Source organism: Balaenoptera musculus, chromosome 3, assembly GCF_009873245.2.
Source record: "Balaenoptera musculus isolate JJ_BM4_2016_0621 chromosome 3, mBalMus1.pri.v3, whole genome shotgun sequence".
Classification (NCBI taxonomy): Eukaryota; Metazoa; Chordata; class Mammalia; order Artiodactyla; family Balaenopteridae; genus Balaenoptera; species Balaenoptera musculus.
In genome coordinates, this window is record NC_045787.1 from 94,552,303 (window position 1) to 94,575,155 (window position 22,853).

General features: G+C 45.1%; 1 protein-coding gene across 5 annotated transcripts in view; it reads right to left on the reverse strand.

Moving 5' to 3' along the window:
- Positions 1 to 22,266, reverse strand: part of SEMA6A (semaphorin 6A) — a 125,953-nt gene extending 103,687 nt beyond the window's left edge. For all 5 annotated transcript variants that reach the window (XM_036848341.1, XM_036848344.1, XM_036848340.1 and 2 more), the window contains exon 1: positions 21,472 to 22,266. The gene's annotated coding sequence lies outside the window, so the exon portion shown is untranslated. The remainder of the gene's footprint in view (positions 1 to 21,471) is intronic.
- Between the last annotated feature and the right edge of the window lie 587 nt (positions 22,267 to 22,853).

Genomic DNA, 22,853 nt, shown 5'->3' on the forward strand with positions numbered 1-22,853 from the left:
AATAATAAGCACACATAACTCTACACTGACTGTCTTTTTATTCAAGAGGAGAATGTTTCTTCTCTTTTTCCAAACTAGGGCAAAGGCAGGTGCCACAGTGTATTGTGAGAATCAAATGAGATGGTGCATATAAAAGAGCGTTGAAAGCCTTGCACTAATTACTTGGTCACCCTCCAGGTCAATTACTGATTTGGTCCTAAATGAAATCCTCCACCGTGGGGCCCGTTAGGATGATGCTCTTCCCCATCTCTCGGCACGGCTGCTCGAGGCCATAGAGCAAGCCAGGTAAGCACCTGAGGAGTTGGAAGGTGAGAAGGTGAGGGCATTTAGGTGGGGCATTAGGTTACATCCTCTCTACCGGGAGGAGCATTTGCACCTGTCATTCAGGTGCAGATCTGCAGATCAGATCCTCTCTCAAAGCCTTTTACATCAGTGGTGGATGATTGCTTATACTCACACTTACTGACAGGAAGTGTTATTAATGGGGCAGTTTTACACATCCAATAGAAAACTATTTCATAAGTGGCGCCACATGCTGCCAGAGGGGACAAAAATGAAAACATTTTCATTCAGGCATTGCCAAAATATACTCAAAAGTTAAAAAAGTGAAATTTTACGTGGATTGGATATAGGGATACATAAGAAATGATGGAGATCCTGTCTCCAGGAGAAAAGCATCTCCCTGACAGGTGAGGATCCAGGGGGAGTTGACTGTACTCTGGAGAGCATTCCTTCTTCCCAAGAATCCTTGTGAGGCACCAAAGGACACTTCTCCATTGGGAAAATGAGGACAACATTACGAGTTTGCAAACTGCTTTGAAAACTGTAGATTAAAAACATAAATGCATGTAGGACATTCAAATAACACATTGTATCAGGCCTATTTTTTTGTGACTCTATTGGGAAACTTTTATTAATACGTTCAATTTAAACACAAATAGCCACCTCATTGATCGTTAAGCACTTGAAAATCCACCACGTATAATTTTAGCCAGATTTCTTACCAACCTTCGTGTAACCGCTGTAGGGAGACCACCTCTGAACTCCAAGTTCAGTCCCTCAAAGGGATTAAATCTTAACCACACCATCACGTCGACCGCTTGGGCTCATCACGCTCGGTGTCATTAGCATCTGTTTAATATGGCAGCTGATGCCTTGTGGCCCCCTGCAAATGGGGGCGAGCAGAGCCTCGGCGAGAAGTGAATTATAATTGCTGGCCGCGGGGCTCTGTGGCGCTGTGTGTGACAGCGGCGAGTGGGGAAAAGAGGAAAGCATTAGAGAAGGTCTGTTGTACTGATGAAGTAGAATTCCTAGAACACACTGTGCTATCAAATGAGATTTGGCTCCACAGTGTTGGGAGCAAACAGTGGGCTCAGTAGGCCCCAGCATTGGTTGCTGCGTATATTCTAGCTCCTTTAGTTGCAGCTGCCTTTCATTCAGGGGAGCAGGAGCCATGCTAGAGAATGGAAAGGAGGGGGCGTATTTTTGGGCCAGAGAAATCCGGAGAGTAAGATGTTAGGGAAAAAAAACCTGGAGAATTTCAACCAGGATGAATACAATGATAAGTTATCCTCTCACACTCAACCAAGTCTATAATTTTTTTGGATAAACAGTTATAGAAAGGACTAGTAAAATGTGTCCAGCCTCTTTAGCTGGGTTAGTATAGAGCATGTTTTAGAAAGAACTGGGCGGAGGATGAGTCTTTCTTGGATCTTTAGCTCCGGAAAGGGGTGGGGAAAAGGAGGCTTTAATGCATGGGGGTGGGAGTAGGGGCTGCAGAGTCTGAAGTGTTAGGGAGCGTCTCTATTCTGGGTCCTCATCTGCATATGAGCTGAATCCAGGGAATGCAATGAACAGTAACATCAGAAAAAAAAAAAGTTCCAAATCACTTATTATAAAACTACATCCTGGGCTTCCCTGGTGGCGCAGTGGTTGAGAATCTGCCTGCCAATGCAGGGGACACGGGTTCGAGCCCTGGTCTGGGAAGATCCCACATGCCGCGGAGCAGCTAGGCCCGTGAGCCACAACTACTGAGCCTGCGCATCTGGAGCCTGTGCTCCGCAACAAGAGAGGTCGCGATAGTGAGAGGCCCGCGCACCGCGATGAAGAGTGGCCCCCGCTTGCCACAACTAGAGAAAGCCCTCGCACAGAAATGAAGACCCAACACAGCCAAAAATAAATAAATAAATAATTAAAAAAAAAAAAAAACTACATCCTGCTTTACAAAGAATTGTCAGTCTCCAGATAGGTAATATTCTGTTAGTAGTAATAAGCCAGGATATGAGTTTGTTCCCAAATTGCAAAATGGAGAGAAGAGAGGCGAGAATTCCTACTCAAAAAGTGCCCGAGGCACTAAAAGACAGTTTGACTGTTGAAATCAAAGACAGTTATTGTAGCCTGTACAAGTAGGAACAACTGTACCTAATTATGAATGGGGCATTGTCAAACCAGTTTGCCCCTGAAATACTCACCTTAACTTAGTTTTTTAAAAATCCATTTTATCGGGCTTCCCTGGTGGCGCAGCGGTTGAGAATCTGCCTGCCAGTGCAGGGGACACGGGTTCGAGCCCTGGTCTGGGAGGATCCCACATGCCGCGGAGCGGCTGGGCCCGTGAGCCACAACTACTGAGCCTGCGCGTCTGGAGCCTGTGCTCTGCAACAGGAGAGGCCGCGATAGTGGGAGGCCCGCGCACCGCGATGAGGAGTGGCCCCCGCTCGCCGCAACTGGAGAGAGCCCTCGCGCAGAAACGAAGACCCAACACAGACAAAAAAAAAAAAAAAAAAAAAAAAAATCCATTTTATCCAAAATATTTGAACAAAATTATGCTGCAGCTATTACTAACCAGGTACAACCAGAGGTATGAAGTGCACACATTCTGTTTGAGGGTTCACATGAAGGTAATAGGTAATAGTTTTTATAAAGTATGTGTTCAGAAAACACTGCATAGAAACCAAATTTGTGGAGGAAATTCTGCACTCTTAAGACCTGCTTTGGTGGGCGGTGAAGTCCAAACCACCCTGATTTGCCCACCTTCTTGAAAGGTTTCGATTCTGAAGCACCTACATACAAGCGTCCATACACTCAAAGCAAACACTAAATATCCGTTGTGGAGGTCTGATGTCACAGAGCCCAGGAACCCAAAATCCCTGAGTACGGAAAAAGCTGGGTTTCCCAACAAGGCCTCCTCCCTAAGCCGGGAGAGGCAGGCTTGGACCTTGGGATGGTCACGGCAGATCCAGCCCATTCCTGCCTTATTTGTTCTGATCACTAGGAGGGTGCCAATTAGCGCCTATTTTGATGACAGTTTTGTGTTGTGAACATCTGTCCACTAGCATCTGGCTAGGGCCCAAGTCCATTTCACAAGAAACACCAAACAACTGTCAGATGGTCCTGAATTTGGGTGAATACCAAACAAACACAATCCTCCCTGCCACAGGGGAGGAGGGCCAGCGTTCCCATCATCCATCATGTCGGGAAGTACACAGTCTCCAACACAGTACCTAGCTCCTGACCGGCAGCTCCCTTATTTTTGTGAATTAGGCTTTGCCCGCTGGAGCAAGTACTTAGAATGGATAAAGCCAGAATTAACTTGTGTTTGCTTGAGAGCTAAAGATCAGCTTGGCCCCTGTGTTTCTTCTTAAATCACTGAACCTCTTTTCTGTCCTCTCATTGCACCCCGGGGAAGTCGGGGTGAAGGCTGGGTTGGAATAGGGAATCACTTTCCAATCCAACTACTTTGCTGTTCAGTACTTCAGTTCTTGGGTTTTGTGAAAAACAAGTGTTTAAAGCCAGTGAATCAGTTTGACACTTTTAGCTTATTGGTGTATGTAGTTAATGCCATATATACCTTAAAGTTTTGTCGTATAAACTTTTTGTATTTACACATTGATTTTGAGTCAGGTTAGATTAACAGAGACCTTTGGGCCCTCTTTGAAATATCGTGATTCCAAATATAACATTAACTACAATCTAACACAGAAAACTCCCTCAGTGTTATTCCTTTGGAGTTCCTACGTGGTCTGTTCCCAGAGTGCAAGAAGGCTTGTGGCATAAGCCTGATAAACACAGCAGACCCAACAAAGGCAAATTAATGCCAGACCCAACAAAGGCAAATTAAAATGGGATCAAAACCTATTCATCTAACACCTACTTAATATTTTGGAATTATCCAATAGGATCTAATATATAATATAGCTCAATGCATATTGTAGGTATGTGCTAAGTATTTCCTAAATAAAATGAAGAAATGAATGATTATTCAATCAACTATTTAAAATCAGGCTCTGACACAAAGAAGTACATAGAGAAGGAGACAGAGACAGAAGCAGGCAGAAAGACTCATCTGTTCACTATCGTCTTGTAATCATCTTGTCTTTTCAGTTTTAACTTACGTGCCAACAACCATGTCCTCCTGGTGACATGAAACACTGAATTTAGCCAATTCTATTAGGAGAACTTGGTGTCAAATTATAATAGATAATTTTTATTGTGTGCTTACCATGTACCAGCCATCATTCTGGTACATATGGTCTCATTCAGCCATCAGAATTGCTTTATGAGGTTGGCACTATTAGTATTTCCATTTCACAGGTGAGGAAAACAAGGCCCAGAGAGGTTAAGTGGCTTTCCCAAGATCTCACAGCCAACAGAACAGGAAACTCCAGAGCTCGTACTTTTAACTCCTTCATCATGTCACCCCTGTAGAAGGAAAGTTGACTCCCAAATGTAATTTTAACCCTCAGCTTCATTCTGTGTGTTTCTAGCAGTTATGGGATCTTAGTTGTTTTTCCTGATCTTAGTCTCAAAACTTTACGGAAATCATCATCATTAGTCAACGTTTCTATCAAATTCATGTCAGTCACTCTACTGCTATGAGCTGGATGTACCTGGAACGTTGTAACATTACCTCCGTAACCCACTGAGGATGCCAACATTACACATGCAAAAAGATAGCTACCGAGACTGAAATTTACTCTCTCCACTTACTGCAGACTCTGGAGTGTGCTTACTCTTCATCTGAGAAAAAGCAGAGCTGGCACTACTGTCAGAAAGTACTTAATGCCACAGTTTAGGCTGCAGTGCGTGCTTCTCTTCTTAATATCTTCAGAGGATAATCTATAAAGTGCTGAGATTTACTCTTTGAAGGTCTGTAATAGGATAGTGTATTGAAGTTAGAGAACTCTTCCCTGAGGGCTAATTATGCCATGGACTTGAAGGTGAGGCTATCTGGTCAAACATCTCCCACCCAGTGGTGGTTGAAAAGTCTTTCTTGACATTTATAATTTTAATTTAAACTTACTAAAGAAGGTCTTTTAGACTCATTTGACAGAGCTTATTTCATCGTATATTGTTCTTTTACATGACATAAAAGAAAATATAAGTGAACTTAATTGGATAATGCAGTCTTAAAACTTCTTGTTCGGTGTTTAACTCCTTATATGGGGTTGGAATTCCCAGTCACGAGTGTGTGTGTTTTTCCACACCATATTGTCCTCTTTGCCATCAAGAGCTTTGGTGATGGACACATTTAAATTTGTTCACCACCTTTCAAAGCAGGTATCAAACTTCTTAACACTATTTAGAGACAGTGACTGGCTGGGCTAGGTTAGCTGCTAACTATCAGTAGATGGTAAGAGGCTCTGTATGTTTTTTCACCTTTCCTGGAATCTAAACAAAAGTTGTTGTGTTGATATCAAGTAACACTAGAGGGCAGCCTGCAAGTTAGAAACTAAGTAATCCTACACCAAGCAGTACTTTGGCATAGTACAATAGATAACAGCAACTTAAATATGGTGTCCCCGTGTAAAAAAAATCATCAGATCATTCTTTAATGTTTAATTTGAATGTGCCTTTAGAAGAAGACTTCAAAGCAAACCACTTCATAAACGTTTTCTCCCTTCTAGAAACTCCCTTATTTGTTAAAGCCCCCTGAAGATACTTGATGTTTCCAATCCTGTTTTGTTTCACTTCCGTTATTCAACCTCTTTTTAAAATGTAAAACAAAACTTTATTATGGAATAAAACTTTCATGTTAGAAGGTTCATTTAGAAGCCTCTGAAATAAAAATGCACTGTGAAGGGTAAAGACAGAATATCCATCTTTTTAGGGTTCTTTTTTATAGCATAAATATTAGTTATTTTCAACTATTAAAGGTCTTTGGAGGATTCTTGTGGACAACTGTACTGTATCAGTACTTATCTAAAGGTTGAAACCATAAAACGAAATCTGTAATACCTCATTCACCTATGTATTGAAGGTTTATTTCTTCCTAAACAAAATATTACTCAACACATTTTTTCTTCTACTACAATAAGCAGTGTTCAATTTTAGCATAATGCAGCAAAAAAAAAAGGCCTAGCTGTCTGCTAACACTGTCTTATTAAATAAACAACACAATTTAGCTGTTATCTGTGTTTTGTGAATTACGTCATCTGTAACATTTCAGTTGCACAAGGCAACTTAAAGAGATAAACACTGGTAAATATGCCCAAGGCAGGGTGAGGAGGAGAGAGGGGAGGAAGGGACAAACACATGTACATTTAGTTTCAGAATTCAAAGACTTGCATAAAGTAAAACCGTTCAGAATGAAAAAAATAGGAAACAGGTGGCTCGATCTAGGCCTTGATTGTTACAGGAGTGAATCACGTGCTCTCGCTCCTCCTGCACTTTGTAGCCAGTTTTTATAGATACGCTGGACGGTGCTTCAGTCTTTCTCATTATTATCCACCTCACATCATGGTATTAACCTCCCTAATGTTGGAGAAAGTGGTCCCAGCTGCCAGACCAAATGCAACAGTGTAAATGCTCTTAATTTTAAAATCTTTAGCACTCATTTTACAGAGCCGGGTATGAGCACAATAGAACTAATCCCAGGCTTTGGCGTTTGGCTTCTTATGTGTCATTTACATATGGTTTATGATAGCTGTTAAATATTAACTATTTTGTCTGTAAACCTGGGTTCCTGTCTTGGCCAGTGCCACCACGATCCACTCAGCTCCCCAGACATGACATCTTGGAACCATTTTTCTTTTTTACTACTTCTACCCCCTTACCCCACACGTCCAACTGGTCCCTAAGTCCTGACGGCTGTACTTTGTCAACACACCCAGAATCTGTTTCCTTTTTTCCACTCACAGTGCTAGCAGATTTATATTTCTACAACACAACATCTGATGACATCATCATCTTGCTGAAAAGCTTCAACTGCCTGCAGCTCCAAGTCCCACCTCTTCAGCAGGGCAGAGCCCTCCACAGGCTGCTCTCCATTCCTCTTTCTGTCCGCTGGGCTTTCAGGCCACATCACCAGTCCTCAGGAGGCCCCCTTGCTGCTCTGGGGCCAAATCCTGCATTTCTCTGCCTCTGGCCTTTGCTCCTGCCTCTCCCTTAGCCCCACTGCTCTTCTGCCCCTTGCCTCCCACGTACCAAAATCTCACTCATTCTTTAGAAGCAGCTGAAATGCTTCCTCCCCAGCTGGACAGAGCACTCCTTCCTGTCCTTGGCATCCTTACCACTCTGCTTTGGGGATGGAGAATAGTCAGACCTCAGACACTATAGTGATTTTTTGCAAATCTAACTTCCTCAATAGAATGTCAACCCAATGTCTGGCCTTGAATCGGTATGCGGTTAATCAGTAAATTCTGAACTAGGTCATCATTGTGTCTCTGCAGTATCTAGAACTTGCCTAGAGTAGGTGCTAAACATCTATCTGCTGAATTAAATGGAACTGCTGCTTTCACTAGACCCAGCAGCGTGGACCAGAGGAGTAAAATGACCTTGGTCAGACGGAAGATCCATTTATGTTGAGCCATCTGGTCTACTTTATTCCTTGCTGAAAGTGTGTTTCTGTTTCATAGGCGCAAGTTGCAAGCCCCAGGAGGATATTCCTGCCGAATATCTGGTTCACCCCTCTGTCCCTCCAGTTGTACCCTGCACCAGGGTCAAAGTTTCCACTTTTATGTTACTGTTTATTTTTATCCCTACTATAAAACAGGACTAGAATCCTAAATAACAACATCCTCCATTTTTCAAATGATGTCCTTTCGGATGACAGACTCAAGGCCCTAAGAGCTGCTGGAGACAATGACCTGCAATAGCATTCCACCCAGAACCAGGAGTTTAGGTCCCAATGGCAGTGAACCCTCAGGTGAAGTCCTCGGAAAGCTACTTCTAAGCTTGTTTCATGGCAGTAGTCAATCTGCATAGTAGGCATAATGTAAAAAAAATCTGCATAGTAGGCATAATGTAAAAAATCTTCAGTTGGAAGACTGTAAATTGTTTTCAAAAATTTGTAAAGTATTGAGTAAACCGTACAATGACACAGAGCATAAAAAACTCAGATTCAGAAGGCTGGGGACCTTGTCTCAAGCCCTTCCCTTACCAGAGGTATATACTCTTAGGCCAATCATTTGACCTCTCTGAAGCTCGGTTATCTCGTCTTTAAATTGGGCATAATAATATCTGCCCTGCCTAACCCAGGTTGTAATGATATTAAATGAGGTGATGTTTATAAACACACTTTGAAAAATATAAGCACTATATAATGAGGTCTTTATTAGTAGTAATAACACCGTTAAATACTGTTGACGTTGATCATCACCACTAAGCCTGATTTCTAAATCTGATACGGGACTTGGCAAGACTCCTTCCTGGGCAGAGCAGTCCTGGGTTTGCACCTCACTGCTGTAAGCCAGTCTGTCCTCTCCCAACAAGGTGCCATCCTGGGCAGGCCGGCACTTGAAACACAGGCAATAAGAAACAATGAAATATGCAAATGCATTATGATTACTTTTAATAGAACGAGCCCTCCAGTGAAGACTGGGTATGGCTGACAACAAGCAAGAAAAGACATTGCTCCAGTCCTATGTTGGAAACCTTTGCAAGCTCTGCTCAGAGGAATTTGCATTTCAATAGCAATGCGATAATGTCAAGCTATTCACAACATTGCAAAGCCTTCTCTTGCACACCTGGCTTGGGGAACTGGAAGTGGCTGTTTTCTAACAGCGGTGGCAATTATGTTGTCCTTTTCATTCTTGGGAATGGATGTGTTTGGGCAGTATTCACAGGTCTTGTGTTCTGGACATGACAAAATATGAAAACGAAAGCTCCACACTCCAAGATCTCCCAGGAGAATTAATTACTCAGCATATTCAACATGTTGAACTTCCCCTCATCACAAATGAACGGAAACACCTTGTAGATAAAAGTTGACTTTTTAATAGAAAACTTTTCCCTGTACGCTGAACATCGCTTTAAAAAAGAAAAGTATCCAAAAGATGTTTGTTACCTCCCTCTTGGCTACATATGAAACTACTCTGTTCTTTCTAGATGACACCAGTAGCACCTCCTCTTGTCTGGGCAAACATGGGATCATGACACTGGGTTGACGTAATTTATATTAGAAGTAAAACCATACTGCATGCAGCGGGACAACCATCTTGCCAATTATTTCAGATAATCACTACCCTAGAACACAGTACAGCAAATAATACCAATCAACTTAGGTAATTTCTCATTAAGACGCTTATAGATCAGTAAGCTTAATTGTAAAAGCTAAGCATTTATAATTCGCAAGCACAAATTATGCTAAACTAGACAGGTTATATGCTACTAAGAGTTTCGTATAAGGTGCAAAATGATTATTCACTCAGCAATTTAATTTATAAGTTGGCATGAATATACCTAACTTTCATTAGGCCCCTCTAGTTAAAAGTTGAATGTCAATAGCGCATTAACATTACAGTTCAGCTTCTTGATATCTGTTCTAAAACTCATGACACGGGAAAAGTACTGTAAATCAAAAGTAAGGCCTGTTTCTCTCCAGTGCCTATAGTGCTCTGGTCGTTATGGTTAGCACTCGGTAAAGAGTACTTTTAGGCAAAGGAGATACCACCTGGTCCAGTATCCCCAGCATAAGTGGCTTTCATTTGAAAGAATTGGGGCACTGCTCAAAGTCCCATTCAATCTTTGGAAGGCATGGCCTCGAATCCAGCTAGGAGCCAGTATATATCAACAATTTTGATAGGTAAGTTCCTTTAAAATAAAAAATGATTCCTCTAAAGATTCAAAACACTCCGCATCACTTATAAATTTCAGCTGTTCCCCAAGTGATATTTCATTCTTTATATGATCATTCTGCAAATGATACAGAATCACATTTTTCATAAAATAAGAACCTAGTATGGTTTGCATGGCAAGATAATGGAAGCATGTTCAAGTCACCGCTGTCTGAAAATGTTCCAGCAAAATGCAGCCTCCGAGGCCTTGATGCCTTGGAGACACCCAAAAATCTGTAATCACAAATCATTAATTAAGGTTACTTAAAGTCTACATTGTATCTGACTGACAGCCTCACAAAAGCACTGCTTACTTTTCTTAAGGCTCCAGTGTGCAATGTCGTCTCTGACCAGGTACCAAAGAGTAATCACAACCTTGTCATTGTCGAGAGGACAGCAAACTGAATTCCCACAAACTCTTCTTCGAACAAAAAAAGCTGCTGATATGAAATATTAATCCCATTGTCCTCCCCACTCCATGCTTTTTTTTTTTTTTTTTTTAAACACCTATCTTAAAAGAATACTCTAAAACAAGCAGGACCTATTTTCTGACCCTGCCGAATAATCAGGGGTCCCTAATACTGAATTTACAAATGGATATTTGCTTTGCAGAGATATTTGAGGGGGAGGTGGGGGAGGGCTGGGGGGATAATTGCAGCCTATGGGTAAGCCAGACCACATGATCAAAAACTGCTGTGACACTTAAAAGTGTTTCTCCACAAGGAATTCCTGTGCGCAGAAGCCTGGTGAAGCCAGTAGCAATTAAGGCCATGTTATCCTTTTAATTTACTTCAAATTATTGGCCTCTAAGATCAGTCATTTAGTGTGGCTGAGTAAGGGAGGGGTCAATATAATAGGCACGTGCATTAAAAATCTTTGTTGATCTTAAACAAAAATTTTGGCAGGCTGTATCTGGGGAAATTTAAAACGGCTGCTTTGAAGCTCACCCTGAAATAAAAACTAGTTATTTTCTAGTTTAAAAAAAAAATGACTTATTTTCTAGATTAGGCCCATTTGTAATGAATTCAAGGTTTTCTTCTTCTGAAATCGCCTGGATTTTCAGTTGCTGCACTGCATGTCCTGAATTCAGTGCTGTTTGCTTCAAGTGTGAGATGGTTTTATTTTATGTTTTAAGTTACAAAGGAACTAAATGGCTGGGCTTAGACTGATTGAAGTCCTTGGAAGTCCACTTGAGAAATGGGAACTGAAACATTAAGAAATGTACCAGTATCTGTTACACAAGGCCACCTTTACCTAACAAAGGAGAGTTGTGTTCTTCACCACACACGAAGCACATAAATCATGGGGTGCGTGTGTCTCCCTCTTGGAGCAATTTACTCCTCCAGATCTTTTCTTGACTAGGTCACATGAGATGTCCACCACTGGAGAGCTTTTTCCTCATCAACCCGAAATAGCAAGATATTATACTTACAGGAAGAAAAAAATGCTCAGACACTCAAGAGCTGGCAAAACAGTAGACCTTTGGGCCAGTGTTGCAAAATGCAGTCAAATGGTCTCTAGCCCTTTAGTAATGAGTGTCGAACCAAAGAAAATAAAGGTGAAACCTGAAGGAAAGCACAAGTGTTTACATGGCCATACCAGAGCACAACATACAGCACTCGTGAGGTCATTTTATTTATTTAGCCATCTGCAGAGCCAAAACCAAGTTATGAAACTGAGATTTGAGCGAAGTCAGGAATGGCCTCATTTACCTCCAAGCTTAGAGACAGCCTTAATGAAGAGTTCGTACCCTTTGGCTTTCTTGTCGAAAGATGAAAGTGACATCAGCCCCCGGACTGTAATTTTTTACCAGCAAGACTAAGTAAGGGCAAATCCTGGAGTAAATATCAGCTGGATGTGCACGTAACAAGGTCCAGAGAGACCCTCTCAGAAGTTGCCTCTTTTAATCCAACGCTGAATTATACTAGAAGCAGTTTTCAGTGCTTTCAGAAGACCACGACTGCCAAAATCACTGCAAGCCTCGCAAGCCTAGTATATCTCAAACCTTTCCCAAGACATCCCAACGCTATCTGAGGCCCTGAAACTATGGCAACCGAATAAGAAAGTAGCCTCCATGATTAATAGATGAAGATCCCAGCGACAGTGTCTAGCTAGGGCCATCATTCATGATGCGAGAAGAATTAGCACAGAATCCATCTCAGAAACCATTAACAAGTATTCTTATAAAAATCCACCCAACTGCCATTCTGCTACCTGTACTCCAGTTTAGAATGCTGTAAACAGTTCGGTTTCTAGTTATCGCTCACTCTGCAGAGATGAAAATGTTTTTAGTAACTCAGATGCTCACGTTTTTAGAATAATGAAAGGCTTAATAGGCTGGTGTTCCACCTGGGTATCTGAGGCCTAAGAACAAAGGCATTCAAACACCAAAATATGTGAATGAAGTCAAGTGGCTCTCAGGGTAAAAAGGAGGAGAGACAGTTGTTGCATTGTTCTGAGTGTTTTTTGTGGAGTGCAGTTTTTCATAAAGCATTCCATTTTCAGGAAAGGAACGTTTCCATTCACCAGCTCCATCAGTATTCTCTTACTTTCCTCATTCAAGGACGGTAGGAGTCTGGGGGTGAGGCAAGCCCTAGAGTTGCTGCAATATTAATGAAAAGATTGAATACGCTCCTGAAAAAAGGACTCAGGAATAGGAAAAAGGAAGGAAGAATAGATCCACAGAAAGCCTGGCTTTAAAACTCTCATATAACATTAAACCACAATTAATATATCCCTTATTTCCCAGTCCCTCAAATGCTTATTTTCCAATGGCATGTTTTCATTGTGTTCAATGCCAGATCCTGTTCTGTTCTATAAATGCTTCAAATCAAATCATGGCCAGAGGCTTGGTCTTAAACATGTGGGAGGGCAGAAGGGATAAGAGAGGGGTAAATGGCATCAATTTTAGAGATTCTTCCGCTAAGGTTTTTGAATTGGCTTGGATTCTTTGAATTAAAGTTTCTGCAGATGGCAATTATAGGTTAGTTGGAAACCACTAGCAAGCGCTGAGTCATATTAAATGAAAGCCTCAGGTCTCAAGGCTGTATGTGGAAATACCTATGACTAACAGTACTTTCAAAGCAACAGTCGCACACTGGCTGCTCCGCAGGACCTGGTCCTTCAGTCTTTGGGACATGTGAATTGCTGATTTATTCCCCTCTCTGTCCTCTTTCCACTTACAAAATTGAAGAGAAAAACATTTTCCTAGATGAAAATAACTGTAATTCTAAGCCATGGAGGGATTCCTGTTCCTTCAGAGGACTGCAGTGATAATATTGCCCCTTTTGCTGTGCTTTTGAGGAGTCAGATAAGATAAGATAAGAAAGTGTATGATTATCATTTGAATCAAATTTCAGGTTGTATAGCAATATATCAGCAGTAGAGTAATCGCTGTCTCCACTGGGGTCAGGTGACTGTTTCCTGCATTTGGTGGGGAAGGTAGTGGTTTGCTTCTGCGTGGAGATTCAGGTGCTCCCAAACTGTCACTGTTTCAGGCTTGGCCAGGGAAGACTGACCTGGCAAATATGGCCAGCATAAAGACCCTCATGCAGTAGTCATAGCCTCCTGGAGGAGTTGATTGACAGCCAAGCTTCTCCCCTATGACAGGTGTGTGGTCCTTGGGGTCAATTCAACTCATCCCTGAACAGTCATTATGGGCAGCTCTAAGATTCCAAATGTGGGTACTCTCAGATTCTTTAGTGGGTGCAGACTGTGTATTTTGCTTACGGTGTGAATGTTCCTTTCCAGTCCAAAGGTGTTTCCTTTGCATCATCTCTTTATGTTACAGATTTGTAAGGCCATTTCCTTTTGTACTCTCCCCACCAGGGTACTCTCCATGACAACTGTCATCCAAATAAAAATAACACTGTATATTTAATGAGTGTGTGTAGTGTGTCAGGCATTGGGCCATGAAACTTACAGATGTCATATTTACTCTCCTCGACAACTGTAATACAAATGTAAACCGTAGCATTTTACAAATGGAAACTGAGGCAGATAAGTAACTGGCTCAAAGTCACACTATTTGTAAATGGCAAAAAACGGGATGCAATCTGTGTTGTGTCTGCCTAAGATGTGTGACCTCTGCATCACCTCCAGAGCTGTCTACAGCCCTCCCTCCTACAGTCCTTCCACATTTTTAATAAACTTATGCCACAAAAGCTAATGAATTTGCCCTGTATTTGGTGGGGAAGATAGTAGCAAATAGCAAAGATCAAAACTTCTTTCCTCCTACTCCTAGTTCGCCCTGACGTGTCTGTTCTATGTTAATGCTTTCACTGACATGAACTGTGTTAGAACTTACCTGAGCAAAAACAACGCCCTTACTTTTTTTTTATAATGCCTGGCAGAGTGCCACTCCTATGACCTTGCCCGATTCACTGGTCACATTGGAAACAATCACTAGTTGACACGGTTGGCATCTGATTCATAAAGTTGCCATCTGTACACTACATAGATTGTGCATTTTCAGTGAATTTGAGGCTCTTATTGAATTTCATAATGTGGTTTACATTAAAATGACATCAACACAGTATAATCTTTCTTTTATGATTTAGAAGACAGTGAAGCAGGGTCTCTGCTAGGCCTGGGGTCTCGAGAGCGGAGGAAGGAGTTAGCATCAAAGTTTTCAAATTTCCAGAGTGCATTTTTAAAAAGTTAATTAGTTAATTATTTTTTGGCTGTGTTGGGTCTTCGTTGCTGTGTGTGCAGGCTTTCTCTAGTTGTGGCGAGTGGGGCTACTCTTCGTTGAGGTGTGCAGGCTTCTCATTGTGGTGGTTTGTCTTTTTTGCAGAGCATGGGCTCTAGGTGTGTGGACTTCAGTAGTTGTGGCACGTGGGCTCAGTAGTTGTGGCTTGCGGGCTCTAGAGCACAGGCTCAGTAGTTGTGGTGCACGGGCTTAGTTGCTCCACAGCATGTGGCATCTTCCTGGACCAGGGCTCGAACACGTGTCCCCTGCATTGGCAGGCGGATTCTCAACCACTGCACCACCAGGGAAGTTCCAGAGTGCATTTTATATTTTACCAAATACCGTTACATTCATGATTTCATATTATTCTCCCAGCAGTCCTACTAGATAGAAAGCATAGGTTTACTATTCACAATTTTTATTTAAAATAATGCAGCTTGAGAAAAGTTAAGTGGCTTGTCCGTTGTAGTGAGTCTGGAACCCAGGTCATCCAACTCCAAGAACAGGGTCTTCAACAACGGTTATCACTGCACTGGGACAGGATAGAAATGTGGGTTAATGGGCATACTATTTCCTCCTGGTAGGAAGTTGAATTTTATTTTATTTAATAAATTTATTTATTTATTTATTTATTTATTTATTTATTTTTGGCTGTGTTGGGTCTTGTTGCTGTGTGCGGGCTTTCTCTAGTTGTGGCGAGCGGGGGCTACTCTTCGTTGCGGTGCGTGGGCTTCTCATTGTGGTGGCTTCTCTTGTTGTGGAGCATGGGCTCTAGGTGCGTGGGCTTCAGTAGTTGTGGTGTGCAGGCTTAGTAGTTGTGGCTTGCGGGTTCTAGAGCGCAGGCTCAGTAGTTGTGGCACATGGGCTTAGTTGCTCCGTGGCATGTGGGATCTTCCTGGACCAGGGCTCGAACCCGTGTCCCCTGCATTGGCAGGCGGATTCTTAACCACTGTGCCACCAGGGAAGCCCCAGAAAGTTGAATTTTAAAAACTACTATGAGCAAACTCCAAAAAAGCAAGAAGGTTCTGTGGCCAGTGGTTAAAATGCAGAACAAATGAGTCCAAGGTCAAAAGCTCAGTCTCCATAAGTGCTGGCTGTCTTCTTAGCTCTGTTTCTTAGAAGGCTGATTCTGCCTAACTCACATTCCCTCCAGCTTCAACCAGGTGTCCCACAGATTTGTGCTCTTGGTTATAGAAGGGGACTGACTGGATGTGAGTGTGGGAATGAGCAGGCGTCAATCCATCACGAAGACCGGAAAAACAACCCAGAGTGAACGCCCCACTGATGGTGCATGAAACACATCACCTATGTGCATGGAAGACAGTGTTACACACACACACTCATGCAGGCAGAGAGGTGTTTCATTTGATGGACACATATCATAGAGAAACAAGAGCAGGCAAAAGAGATAAAGACTGGTTGTTTGCAAAAAGATTCACTCTTCATTCATTCAACAAATACTTGTTATGAAAGCGCTGTGATGTGCCAGGCACAGGTTTAGGTGCTGGAGATAACAGCAGTGAAAGAAACATAATGGCATTATGTCTAGCAGAAGACAGAAAATAAATGAGGACAACAGACAGTTTGTCAGGATGTGAAAAGTGCTAAGAGGAAAAAAAAAAAACCTGAGGCTGTCCACTGGGGTAAGGAGTGTTGCGACAAAAGGGTGAAGTAAATATGATCAGGAAAGGCCTCACTGAGAAAGTGACATGTGAGCAGAGAACCTGTAGGAGGAGAGGAGCAAATCCTGCAGCTCTCTGGGCAAAGGACCGCCGCAAGCCTTAACAGGGCAAGTGCAGACAGACCCTGCAAAGGGGCCCGGGGGGAGCACGCCCAGCATAGTCAAGTGACCCCAAGGAGGAGTGGAGGTCAGAGAGGTGGGGACCCGAGTGCAGATCATGTAGAGCCACAAAGGCCATAGAAAGAACTCTGGCTTTGGCTGGAACATGATGGGGGAAAGCATTTGAGCACATGTAACCTGATCTGTAAAAAAAAAAAAATATATCACTTCAGCTGCTGTGTTGAGAAAAGACTGTAGGGGGCCAAGAGCAAAGCCCGGAGACTAGCTGGGAGCCGAACACAGTAGGTTCCCCAGCAGGAGGAGATAGTGGCTTGGCCAATGTGAGGGCCACTGAGGTGGAAGACCTGGAGGGAGTCTCCATGCTTTCTGAAGGTGGGGCTGACAACGCGGCAGCTAGAATGGATGCAGATACCAGAAAGAGAAGAGTCAAGGATGACTCCTGGGTTTTTTTGGCGTGAGCAAACTCAAAGGATGGAATTGCCATTTACCAAGATGGAGAAGATGATAAGAAAAGCATGTGTGGAGGAGAAAGATCCAGAACTAGGTGTTTGGAGCATTTGGGTTTGAGACGTCTATTAGATTCTACCCCCTGTAGGCATTGTGTATATCAGAGATCCAGGAGAGAGGTCTGGGCTGAGGGGGTTATTTGGGAAACATCAAAGTATTGATACTTGGATGTGACGTTCTCCATTAGTGTTGTCAGAATTAGTCTAATAAAAAGGTTTGCAAGATCTCATCTGCTTCACAAAGCAAGACACCCTTGTGTATAAACTATATTGTAATAGTACCACGCTGAGAAGTATCCCGAACTCCCTTCTCCCCTTGAGGTTTGTGCGGTATGACATCTTACTTGCCCATTTCAAAGGGATTAAATGCCTCCCTCCCTTCCCTACCTTACCATATCCCCAAGAGGCAACTGTGTGGTTGCCAGCAGAGAATAGCTCAGTTGCTCTTAGCACATTTTAAGGCAGAGGAGAAAAGCCTTCACTCTGGAATAGAAATCTCTCAGAGACAACTTGGCTCCAGGGCACCCCAAGAGAGTGGGGGGCACTGATGCGGGAGGGCCCAGCAGGATGCTTCCAGGTTTCCCCTTCCCCTGGAGATGTGTACACCCAGGGAACACTCGCTGTGGGACGAGGGCAGTGAACTGTCGAAACTTAAAGCCTGTGTGCAGGGCGGGCGGCAGTGCCGAGATACGTGCAGGCTCTTCCACCGTCGCAAACGGCAGATGCCTAATTAAAGCATTTGCAATTAGTTTGGCTTGTTCTGTGATTCCTTTCTGCAAACAAATATGATGGGAGAATATATTAGCTCTTGGCAAGTCTAGTTCTAAAAAAACTTTTTCTCCCATGATTACTCTTTTGTCCTGCTCAGAAAAAAGCTGAAGCACTATGTACACATCTTGAAGTATCTGACTTACCTCCTTGTCCAAAACAGTACTTTTCCTTCCATTTCATAAAGGAGTGCAACTACCCATTGGCCTTTAAAGCATGAGGATTTATTTTGAATTTAATACAAGTTCTTAATTTGGGTTTCTTATTTTTATTCAATGAATGTAACAGTCTTCCTAATTCTTGCCATCCTTCTGATTCAACACACTTGGCAATGTTATCCACCTCCTCAAAATGCAAATGCTATATTTTTTTAATGATGGGAAAAGCATTCACTAGACTTCGAAAGAACTCGAGGGGTGAGTGTTCGTGTGTGTGTCTCTGTGTGAGTAAATAAAGAGTTGCACTTATTGCCACTTTATAATAACCACTTACTTGAAGGCATAGATTTTCTTTTTCCCTGTAGGGGAAAAAAAGCCTAGGTCTACTCTAAGTGGAGAAATGTGAACTGTTTGGGACTATTTCTTTCATTTATTCATTCAACATTTACTTGAGTTTCTACAGTGGTTCTTATGCATTTTTAACCTATTTAAACTTGGATGTTTTATCCAATAAGTATATTCTGCAGGTAGCTACTGAGATCATGATTTTGGGTGTCTGTTGAACATTTACATATGTGGATTATATGCATTATGAGAGTGTGGCCCGTCTCTAAATGGTGATAACTGCAAAACAGAACACTTTGGGAAGATTGTCACCAGTGTCAATAAGAAACATGAACTAGAATGCCTCTTTATATCAAGTTGAAAAAAGACATAACACAAAAAAGAGGTTTAAATCTGTTGGTCATTCATTTCTGCTTTCAGATTGGTTTGCAAAGTGCCTCATCTAAGAATGTCCTAAACCCAAAATAATAACAGGGAGTGGGGGGTTACTCAAGAGTCGAATAAAAGTCACCATATAAACAAGCATGGGTAAACCAAATTCAAATAATTAGTGCAATTATTTTTTAACAGATGGTTTAGGTTAATAGGTGGAGACACAGTGTTGCCATTGTAGTATTTAAGGTTAGGTTAATAATTAACTTTCATGCCTGGAGTAGTTTAATCAAAGCTTACTGTAAAAACTACTCCATGCAGACTTAAACAGGGGGTATTAAAAAAACCATGCAGAATACTTGCAATCTTGACCTCCGGTAGTCATTTGGAAAAGGTGTGAAAAATAAAATGTTTTCATTCAGAAATGTGCACTAGTATCTTTACTTTGGGGAAAAAACCTTAATAAAGGGTTCATATTATCTGGAACCAACAATCTTCTCCCTGCCATGAGAGTGGCAGACTGTGGACATCAGATGCCCAAGATGTATGTTGAAAGGAAGACCAGACAATTATCAGGATTAGAGAAAGGCAAGGCAAAGGCACTCGACCTTCGTACCCGGAAAGACTTCAGAACCAGCGCTGGGGGGCATTAAATAGCTTTCCTGAGACCTGCTGGCAGAACACTGTAACAGGGTTAAACATCTTTTCAGATTCCAAGCAAAGAAAGTTGGGCGTACATGTGAGAGAGTGTGTATGAGTGTGTGTCTTCGCGCGCCTGTGTTTTAAACCTTTCATGGATCACATTCAATTGCAACTTGATTTTCATCCAGCCTAGGCAGACAGTGATCCCACTGTGGCCGTCCCTGGCCACCACATTCCCAAAGCAGACGCCCTTCTCCCAAGGACCGACGCGGATTGGTAGCGGGCCTGCCCCCTGCAGTACAGGCAGGAGGCGGCCCCTGGAAATGCTCGCCTTGGCCGTGAAAACAGCGGTTCCTCCCCCGCTCCACGCACACCTGATTCCCTGCTCTGCCCCCTCCTTGAACACCCGCCGGCTGGAAAACAGCGCGAGGGGTGCAGGAGGCTGGGATGCTGAGCTTGGAGCCAGCGAGCCCGGGCCCGTGTCCACACGCACCCGCGCGCCAGCCGCTGTCCACAGTGGCCGCGCCAGCCGCTGTCCACAGTGGCCGCACCAGCTTCCTGAGTGCTGCGCTGAACTTCCCCTTCTCGCCCCTCCCCACGCCCACCCCTTGCTCAGTTGCTTGTGAGACTGGGCCAGCAAGTGCAGCGCCACGACCGCAACCAAGCTGACCACCGGCCGGCGTGCCACTCTCCGAAGGGCCGGCTCCTACCTCCTAGCCGTATTCTGGGCGGTTCGCCCGCCTCCCTGGGGGTTCCGTTTCCCGCGGGCTGCACATGCTGAGCCCCAATTCTGTAGTGCCCCCCACCCCTGGCCTTCAGAGAAACTTTCCAGAAGCGCCTGGTCGAGTGACCCCGCGCTGGAAAAAAAGGAGGCGGCGCTGGGCGGAGGGGCGGCGAGGGAGCGGGAAAGAGAAGTCCTGTTTCCTTCCCCCATACCCACAAATCCAGGACTGTTCCCTGGCTCCCCCTGTACCGTTACGGTCGTGGGAGGAGGGAACGGATCTCAGGATCCTGCTTTGCACGGTGTAACACGGTGGGGAGCTGAGAAAAAAGCGGGGCATCTGGGGAAGAGACACTTCCCATCCCAGCAGAGTCGGTGGGCACTGTCGGGCTTGCTCCCGAGCGCCCCACTGCCAGCGAAGCAGCGCTCTAGACGCAGCAAGTAGTCCGGACAATCCAGAACCTGGGGCCCGGGCAGAGCTCTCGTCTGGTTAGCAAGCACTGAGCCATCTCTTAACTGGTCTTCTCACCCTTCCCCCTCTCGGGAAACCACCTTTCCAGAGAGGGGCCTCGTAGATTCTGGAAGACGGCACAGTGGGCGCCAGTCCCGGCGTGGCGGGTTCTGTGCTTGAGGGGGACGCAGACGCGACGGATGCTGTCTTCGCCGCCCAGGAGGGAGCTGCGGCGGGGAATAGGACCCAGGGCGGGGGCGCCGCGCCACACTGGGAGGAGGCCACTCGTTCGAGCAAACAAAGCCCGGAACCTCTGGTGCCAGCGTCCGAGGGAGCCGGGATGTCACCAAGTGGTAGGGTGCGCGAGTGCCAGGGCCATTACAAGTTTCCCGCACTCCACTGAGCCCAGCCCAGACCCCGCACCGACAACAAAAGATTCTTTTTGCTTCCCCACCGTATCTGCGGAACCCCTGAACCCAAACCTCGTGCCGAGCGAAAACAGCGCTTTTCTACCCAACCTCCTCCAGCCCTCGAGGGCAGAACCCCTTCCCCTGCCTTCGCACCAGGACCGGGCACTTCCGAGAATCTCACCCTTTCAGGGCTTCTCTCTTGCCTGCTGGCCCGAAAGTGAGGACGAGCCCCCGGGTACTGCACACACAGCCCAGGGCCAGGGAGCTCTCCGCGCGGTTGGTGTCCCGGGCGGCGCCTGGCGTGTGCGCAGCGCGGGTGGGGAAGCTCGCAGCACGGAGCCCGGCGGTCTCTGGGGCGCAGGGTGGAGAGGAGCAGCGGGCAGGGCTCGCGACTGCTCCCCCAGGGCCGGGCAACGGTCGGGAGACTGACACAAGACAAAATAAAACGCAAGCACCACAAAGCCGAGACAGGGCGTGCGGACCGCGGCCCCGGGACCCGCAGGAGGGAGCCAAGCCGCCCGGGAGGTGGGGCGCGCCGGGGCGCCCCAGCCGTACCTTTTCGGTGCATCGACGGGCAGGCGGCCGGGGCTCGGAGCGGGCTGGTACAGCTTGTATCCCATTTAGTAATCCATTATCGAGGGGATCTTTCCGGGCCGCGAGCTGCGCTCTCTCCTTCGCAAGCCTTTGTCATTCCTACATGTGTGCTTGTCTCTTTGGGGTAACAGTCGCGGCGACTACTTTCTGGGATGCAAACGCGCTGTATTCATCTCCAATGACAGGCGGAGAAGGGGAGAGGAAGAAAGAAAAAAAGAAAGAAAGAAACCAACAAGAAAGGAGTAAATGTTCAAGAAACTCTTCTCCAAATCCAAATTCCACTTGGATTCCACTCCGGCGATCCCTTCGGTGGTGTCTGCGCCGATTAACAAGTCATTTCAGGGTGGGGGGGCGGGGTGGGGGCTGGCGCAGGGGTTCGCCCTCTAGCCCCGCTCCACGGCTGGGAGCGCTACGCCGCGGGTGTGGCAATGCTGGCCGCAGCCGCCGCTCCTAAGCGGACATCGCGGGCGGTCGGCCCCGCGGAGAAGCGCCGCTGCTGCGTCCGGAGCGCCTGGGCAGCCGAGTGCGCGGGGAGCGGAGTTGGCTGCAGCCTCACCCCGTGCGGCTCACTACTCCTCTGTCACCGGAGAGGCCGCCGCTCCGGGGCGGAGCCAAGTCCCGGACTGGATTGCGCAGAGCGGACTCTCCTCCTGCAACCCCGCCTCCTTTGGCTGGCGTCTTCTCCGACCCAAAGGAGAGCTGCGGTCTATGTGTGCGAACGCTAGCGAGCGAGGCGGAGAGACGGAGAACCTACGCGGTTTGGCCGCAGGTGGAGCCTTGGACCGGCTGGCCAGCGCAGCTTCCTTCCACCACTATTCCCGGCCCCGCCGCGCGCTCGGCCGAGGTCCCCGCGGGGGCCACGCCGGCAGGAGGCCAGCCCTTGCCTCCCCCACCCCCGCAGTTGCTCTAGCAAGGGGAAAAAAAAAAAAAAAAAAGAATCCCAGACAGCATTGCTGAGCCCTGCCAAATCATAAAAATTAATAAAAATAGACGTAGTGAAGGAGCGAGTTACAAGAAAGGATTTCATCGATTTTCTTAAATGGAAAAGTTTTAAAGGATGAGGGTAAGTGAACGGCGAACCTTTCTAATTCTGATTACTGTATCAAGAGGTAGATTACAGAAGTGATGGATGCTCTGCGCCCCCAGATGAATTGGATAGAACCCGGTGCGCTTAAAAATACACTTCGAAGATACGAACACAGCTATTAGTTAACGTACGTACAACACAACACGTTAATAAAGCATGTTAAGTAAGCAAATAAACTATAGTGCAAAGGATGCTGTTAACAACGAAGATCTGCTTTTAAAGTTAGAAAGCGTGTAGGCTGTTCTTAGAAGTAACT